Here is an 8,473-nt window from a genome sequence, read left to right on the forward strand (position 1 = left end):
ACACACACACTCCTTCATGTATTTTAGAAAAGACTCTAGGGGCAATTCTGTAAGTGAGTGAATCCATTCTAGAAAACTAGCATAACCCAGCATCAGCATGTACTACAGTTAGGTGTGGCTATAGTGTGGGTAATTTAGTGTATTCCAGGGGCATAGCCAGCAGCCCATTTTGGCACCTATTCCTCTCTGCTCTCTCCCGTTAGGAATTTCACCTTCGCTGGTGGGGACATAAAGCCAGCTGAAAAGCTCCATGGTCCAACCACCCCCTTCCCCATGCAAAAAAGTCAGCGATGTGCTTTTTGGCTGCTGATGCCGGCACTCCTCACGCATGCTCAGTTCATGCCCACAAACTGAGCATTATCAGCTGGAAAGCACGCCACCAACTTTCTCACAACAGGGGAAGTTTGGGCTGTGGAGTTCTTTGACTAGCAAGGCTTGGGCATATCCACCAGCCACTCAGGTTACTGCAGTTTTGGGGATACCTGAACCCAAAGTGGGGACCCGGGTGCCCCAGGCCCCCAAGGCCCCCAAGGCCCCCAAGGCCCCCAAGGCCCCCAAGGCCCCACCATGGCTACACCACTGTAAATTACACATATAAATGACAGCACTGCCCATGCCCCTCCCATACTCTGTCCATATGAATGACCCCTTGCATTTATGCACTATGACATTTAAGAATAGCGCTTAATCATTGTGCTGCCACTTCCTCATGAAAGTGTCAGTATTCTGTACATTCACATGCACAAATAGTGCATAAAAACTGTTACTCAGTTACTGAATTGCCCTTCACATTGGGAGATCTTTTTCTAAAATACTACTGGAATTGCACACTTCCTGAATGAGATGTATTAATTCTGATGTCTTCATTCTCTCTGTAATAAATAGAAATAAAACAAAATACAGAAAAGAAAAGAAGATGATACCTTTTTAATTGGGCTAACTTAATGCATCTTTTGATTAGTTTTCGAAGGGAACCCCTTCTTCAGATCAGAAATGAGCAAATGTTGACAAATATCAGAATATATAAGTGAAACATAAAAGCATTCCAATGACAGTCTCGCAGGAAGAGGGTGGGGTGAGTTAGGTGAGAAACAGGGAGAGATGAGTGGGTGACAGACAGGGAGAGATGGATGGCTGATAAGAGGGTGATAAAGCAGTAGAATTTTATGGTTTATAGTGGGATAGAAAGCCCAGATCTTTGTTAAGTCCTATCATTCTATCTAAATGGAATTGTGTCTTTAGAAATAATCAGCAAAATTCTTGCAGAAATTATACTACTACTACTTATCATTTCTATAGCGCTACTAGACGTACGCAGCGCTGTACACTTGAACATGAAGAGACAGTCCCTGCTCTACAGAGCTTGCAATCTAATCAGGACAGACAAACAGGACAAATAAGGGAAATACTTAAGGTGGGAATGATAAAACAGACATGGGTGCTGAAAAAGTGAATAGGGGTTAGGAGTTAAAAGCAGCATCAAGGAAGTGGGCTTTTAGCCTAGATTTGAAGACAGCCAGAGATGGAGGTTGACCTACTAACTCAGAAAGTCTATTCCAGGCATATGGTGCAGCAAGATGAAAGGAAAGGAGTCTGGAGTTAGCAGTGGAGGAGAAGAGTACAAATATGAGAGATTGACCCAATTTATAGGTAAAATTAACCTGCATACATTTACACCTGCTCAGGAGCACATTTAAATGTTTATAATATTTTATAAACAATGCACATAAATTACAGCTCCTCCCATGTGCCACCCAAATTAGTCCCTGAACTTGCCTTTATCAGAGTCACATAAAAGTGTGCACTTTCTTATCTTCATTCATACTTTTACATAAGATTCAATTTTATAAGAAGCATTTTATGCCTCCATTCCAGCATATATGTGTGAAAATAACCATTATAAAATTCTTCACATGGAGAATAATTTTATAAAATATTTTGTGTGCATAAAACACTGATTAGTGCATATAAATGGGCACTTATAAAACTAGGGGGGAATTCATCAAGCAGTGTTAGAGCAGTAAGTTACATTAATTGGCTCTTAACTTGAGTTAAACAGCCTTAATGCCATTGTTCTAAAAATAGTGCAGTGCTATTCAAGTCACCACGTAGTAGGGAATATTGAGATGCAAAATATGCACATGCATGTTTTGTATATCATTAATATGTAAATGTCCAAATGCGACTTGCAGGGATACACTGCAAGTTGCATTAGAGCCGCATAACCATGGTAAAATAACCCCAGCAAAAAGCTGAGGTTATTTAACCATCCGGGAACATCAGGCCACAAAACAGAGGCCTGATGTTCCCAGGCTGCTAGCTGAAGGTCTCCCCACTCCAAGGCCCCCACCTGATAGTGGTCTGGTCTAGAGTGGGGGTCACCCAGGGTCCGGGGAATCTTCTGGGGTCTGGAGGGGTATCTTGGGTCAGGAGTGATATCCAGTCACTCCTGCCCTGTTCAGTGCCACCTCTCAAAATGGCACCCTTAGTCAGTTTACTAAGATGTTCTTAGCTTTAAGGTGTTTTATGAAAAATGCAAAGACATGTAAAAATATATATAAAAAATATAAAGGTTTTACTAAGTGCTAGAAGTCTATACGGACCAGTGAGGAGGGTAGGCGAGCCAAGAGCAGTTTGCCCTTGTGAAACGAGTCGCCACTGAGGTCTGTGACTTACTCATTACAAAGGGAGTTTCTGTTTCTATGTAGCATTAAAGTTTGGAGACATTGGGTCATTATCTCTTTGGTTGAGCAGATTACCCACGTCTATTGAAATTGATTGAAATAATTGGCTTATTAATTAGATCCTACATACATTTAGGAGCATAAATTATGCTCATAAATTTAGGAGTGTACATTTTAGAAGTGTAAGTAAGTAAAGGCTGCGACAACCTCCAACCAAATCAAAACCCCAAAAACCCTTCACCCCTAAACCCACACAGAGGAAAGGCGGGAGTTCAATTAAATATTCTTTAAATTACAAAAAAAACTCAACACTTTCCTCCTCTTCAGCTGCATTCAACACCGTAGCAAATAACTAAACTCTCCTTCCCGCTCAAATCAGCCCTTCTTTCCCAGCCAATAATGTTCTTTAGCTTTGCACTCTGCACCAAACAGTGCTCCCCAACCAAATTAATGGCACCTAAATAAATACTTAATGATGGAATGGCTCATCCAAGTTATAAACCTCTTCCTCTGAATAGAGTTGGGCTAATTTATCCTAGGGATTCTGTTATAAATTTACCTTCAAAGAAGGCAATCTTCTAAAATGGGTGCTAACATTTACACGCACATTGCACAAGTAAGGGCCTGATATTCAGCCAGTGGCGATCAGCGTTTTTGTGACTACCACCGATGTGGGCCATATCCGCCCTGGCATTGAATTTCCAGGTTTCCAGAGCTAGTTAATATATAGCTGGTTGTGCAGTATTCAACACTTAACTGACTGTGGGTTACCACATAAAGATAGGACTGACTTTTATGCGGTCTTATTTATGTGGTTAACCTGGATGCTTACGTGCTGACAATTGGCACTTAACCAGCCAAGTGTTGCCCCCACCCCCAGAATGCCCCCCAAATTGTTGGGTTTCAGTTCGGTGCTGATTGTTATTTTTAGCAGCACTAACTGGTTGAGTGCCGTTTGAAAACTAGCGGTTAGCCCAAAACAGGTGATTTAATTGGCTAGAAGCTGTTTCTGGCCAGAGTGGAGGAGTGGCCTAGTGGTTAGAGTCCTGGTCTTGACATCCAGAGGTGGCCAGTGCAAATCCTACCTCTGCTCCTTGTGATCTTGGCAAGTCACTTAACCCTCCATTGACTCAGGTACAAAATTAGATTGTGAGCCCTCCAGGGACAGGGAAATACCCAGTGTACCTGAATGTAGCTCACCTTGAGCTACTACTGAAAAAGGTGTGAGCAAAATCCAAAGAAATAAATAAATCATGTTGGATATGGGGCCTAGAATGTATAAAATACTAGCATATGTGTGCACTTACAGTTGTATGTGCCAAACTCCCACCTAAATGCTGTTTTTTTTTATTTTTGCATAGCATGCATTTTGCAGGCAGGCCTAGATATGGCAGAGTCTGAGCATAGCATGGGCAGGGCTCAGACACTCATACTTTATACACTTCTATAAAGTAGAGGTGTACTTTTGGAATTTAAGCACCTGCTGTTACACTAGCTGTATGGCTGCTATAAGTCTTTGCACCTAAATACTGTGGCCATGTATTACCTGTTACATCATGGAGCGATACAAAGGCATTATAATGTCCTCATTTTTGTTTTCCATTCCTTTCCTAATAGTACCTAACATTCTATTTGCTTTCTAAGCCACCACCGCACACTGAGCAGAGGGTTTCAACGTATCATCAACGATGACATCTAGATCCCTTTCTGGTCAGTGACTCCTAATGTGGAACCTTGCATTACGTAGCTATAGTTCGGGTTCCTCTTTCCAGATGCATCACTTTACACTTGCTCACATTAAACATAATCTGCATTTGGATGCCCAGTCTCGTAAGGTCCCCTTCTAATTTTTCACAATCCTCTTGCGATTTAACAGCTTTGAATAACTTTCAGGCTTACTTTCGAAAGAGAAGGACGCCCACCTTTCGACACAAATCGCAAGATGGACGTCCTCTTTTCCCAGGGTCGCCCAAATCTGCATAATTGAAAGCCAATTTTGGGCGTCCCCAACTGCTTTCCATTGCGGGGATGACCAAAGTTCCCGGCGGCATGTTGGAAGCGTAGAGAAGGTGGGACTTGGGCATGCCTAACACATGGGCGTCCTCGACCGGTAATAGAAAAAAGAAGGGCGTCCCTGACGAGCACTTGGACTACTTTACTTGGTCCATTTTTTCGTATGACCAAGCCTCAAAAAGGTGCCCAAACTGACCAGATGGCCACCGGAGGGAATTGGGCATGACCTCCCCTTTCTCCCCCAGTGGTCACTAACCCCCTCCCTCCCTCAAAATTTTTTTTTTTTTTTTTTTTTTTGCCAGCCATTATGCCAGCCTCAAATATCATACCCAGCTCCATGACAGCTGTATGCAGGTCCCTGGAGCAGTTTTAGTGGGTGCAGTGCACTTCAGGCAGGTGGACCCAGGTCCATCGCCCCCCTACCTGATACACTTGTGGTGGTAAATGTGAGCCCTTCAAAACCCACCAGAAACCCACTGTACCCACATGTAGGTGCCCCCTTCACCCATAAAGGCTTTGGTAGTGGTATACAGTTGAGGGGAGTGGGTTTTGGGGGGAGCTATGTACCTGGGAGCTTTTTATGACGTCCATTGCAGTACTTCCTAGGGTGCCTGGTTGGTGTCCTGGCATGTGAGGGGAACCAGTGCACTACGAATGCTGGCTCCTCCCACGACCAAATGGCTTGGATTTGGTCATTTCTTAGATGGGCATCCTCGGTTTCCATTATCGCCGAAAATCAGAAATGACCAAGTCTAAGTATGACCATCTCTAGGGACGACCTAAATGTCAAGATTTGGGCATCCCCAACCGTATTATCGAAACGAAAGATGGCCATCCATCTTGTTTCGATAATACGAGTTTCCCCACCCCTTCGCCGGAACGTCCTGCGAGGACGTCCTCAGGAAAACTTGGGCGCCCCTTTTGATTATGCCCCTCCATGTGCCATCAGCAAATTTAATTACCTCACTAGTTTCTCCCATCTCTAGATCATTTATAAATTCAAGTTCTGCAAAGTGGTGTAGTAGGTGGAATTAAAGGATTTGAATAACAGAGATTTGAACGTAACTATGTTTTTTCTTTGTAATTGTAAAAAGAAAACCCTGCAATTGCTTAATTAAATATACCCACTGAGATCGTGCAGTAGAATTTGAATTCTAAAATCACTTAGTCTACACCTACATATCCACTCACCTATCCCTCCCTTGTGTCTATTCTGTAATGGAAAATAGATGACTAAATGCCATTTATTTGCACAAAACTTATAGTATTCCCACAAATCATGTGCATAAGTATGAGTTCCACCCATGCTGCCGCCCATATTCTAGCCATGTGTATATTCAGTTGTCAAATACTAGTGCAAAACTTGCCTGTATGTTGGAAAAGCCAAAGTGTGTTTAAAAAAGTGTTTATACTGAGCATTGTCAGTGCACAAACCTGCCTGTATTCTGGACAATGCAAAATGAGTTTCGAAAAAGTGGAATTAAGGTTAAGGGTGATAAGAAGGTTTACTCCCTTATTACTGGTTCAGTTAAAATGGCTGGGAAAAGGGATATGCTGTAAAGCTAAATAAAAACAGCAAAGTTTAGGATACCCCAAAGCTGTGAGGGGAGAATTGGTGTTCTAAGAATTTTGTTTTCACATGAACCCTTGTTAAATAAAGCTGTTGTTTAGCAACTGCATGTGTCGGCTACAGTCTGTGAGGTCCTGTTGAAGAACCCAGTAGGAAAATTGCAGCAAGGAACCTCGAGAAACCCTGGGTTGTGCCAAGGCTGTAGTGTCATCACAATACATATACTTGCATATACCTTTATGGTCCTTATTTATACACTTAAATATAGGCACCCACTTTATAGAATCAACCCTGCATGCATTATCTCAATTATTCCTCTATCTGCTGCTCTACTTTTCCAAAGGTGACTGGGACCTTCTGGAAACCTTCAGCTAGATCACTAAGCCTGGAGACTTTTGAACCAAATCTGGCAATGTTTCTAGGGATGAACATTTGCACAAACTCAGGATAAATAAAAATGTAAAAACAAACCAACAAAAATTAAACAAACAAACAAAAAAAAAAGATATCTTGTTTTTACTTTTCTAATTGCTGAAATCTAAAAGAGGTATCTTCCAATGTAAACACCTGAGTTACTCCTGCCAGAATTCTATGAAAAAAAAATCAAAGTTCTGCACAAAAATTTGCAAATTCTGCAAAATTTAGCACACAAAATGTGCAAATTCTGTAAAATTCTGTGCACAAAATTTGCAAATTCTGCAAGTTTATTAGTCATAATTTAACCAATATTACAGCCCCCTCCCTGTACAGAGATACCATTCATATTTTTCCAAGCATCCATATTTTTACCAGCCCCCTTTCTGCACCCACATATAGCCCCTCCCTCCCTCCATCCATACACACACACACACATAGCATCCACCTTTTAACAGCCCCTCCCTCCACCCATAGCATCCACCTTTTTTACAGCCCCTCTCTCTACCCACCCACATTTAGCAGCCATGTTTTTTACAGCCCCCTCCCCCCCCCCACAGCATCCACCTTTTTACAGCCCTCTCTACCTTTTTTACAGCCCCCTTCCCCCATAGCAGCCCCCTTTTATACAGCCCCCTCCCACAGCAGCCACATTTTTTACAGCCCCCCCCCCCACACACATATAGCTTCCACTTTTTTTTTTTTTTTTACAGCTTCCTGCCTCCCTGCACCCACATTTTTTTTCAGCCGCCCCAGCAGTCACTCATTAGGCAGGAGCAGGAGGCTGGGTCACCGCTCATTATGTGAAAGCCATGGAGGCCTCAGTAGCCTGTTCCCGCTCTGCCTCTATTCAAGACATTTGCAATGCGGCTACATGGTCTACTGCCTGGAACAGAATTCTAGGCAGGATAGCCAGTTTGAACAAGCAGTCATGCTGAATCTTTTTATTATTTAAAATCCAACTCCCCCCTTTGGTCTGTTATTTCCACCAGGCTTGCTGTCACAAAATGCCTAGCCACTCACTGGGGCTGCCCCACGGCCACTTAGAAAGTCTATCCCTGCACAGCTCAGGTCCATCTGTACCTGCCACTTGTGCTCTACACACTAGCACCCTCCTCCTACCAACTGGGTCCCAAACGCCTCTGGGCAAATCTCACATTCTCGAGGTGTTCCTCAGTGATTTCTAGGTTACTGGGGCCACACGCCCAGTGGTACCACAGTTCCTAGACAGCACTCACAGACACAACACACAAACCACTAGGATTCTTAGTCAGTCCAGACAAGCAGAGGCAATAAACTAAAATGTTTATTGTCATAAAAAATAGAACAATGAACAGAAAAGGTGTAATCAGCAAACAAATAACAGATAAATGAAATAGCATTATTTATAAAACGAAACATTTTTTACTATCTAAATAGTATCTGGGGCATTCAGGACATGTGAGCTGCTTACAGGTTATCAAATATAACTGTTCACTGGGCCTCAGCAAAGAGATGTTTCTCTCTTTTCTCCCTGGCTAAGACGGTGGAAAAAGCCAGTACATCCTAGATAAATTGAGCTCCTGGGCCAATCAAAGCCCAGAATAACAAGTTTTCAAAAGTATACTGCATCTTACTTCCTATCTGTGCCAGACTAAAGAAAGAACAGTCATTCCTCTGTAACAGCTTTACAGTAAGAAAACATCACCTGTTGAAACCCACAGATTTGTCATACTATCAACTTAGTTACAAAAATTAATCTTTTCTGTGAGCCTGGTAGCTAGTGAATCCCATATGTGAAAATATTATGCCT

The sequence above is a fragment of the Microcaecilia unicolor genome, chromosome 1, assembly GCF_901765095.1.
Source record: "Microcaecilia unicolor chromosome 1, aMicUni1.1, whole genome shotgun sequence".
NCBI lineage: Eukaryota > Metazoa > Chordata > Amphibia > Gymnophiona > Siphonopidae > Microcaecilia > Microcaecilia unicolor.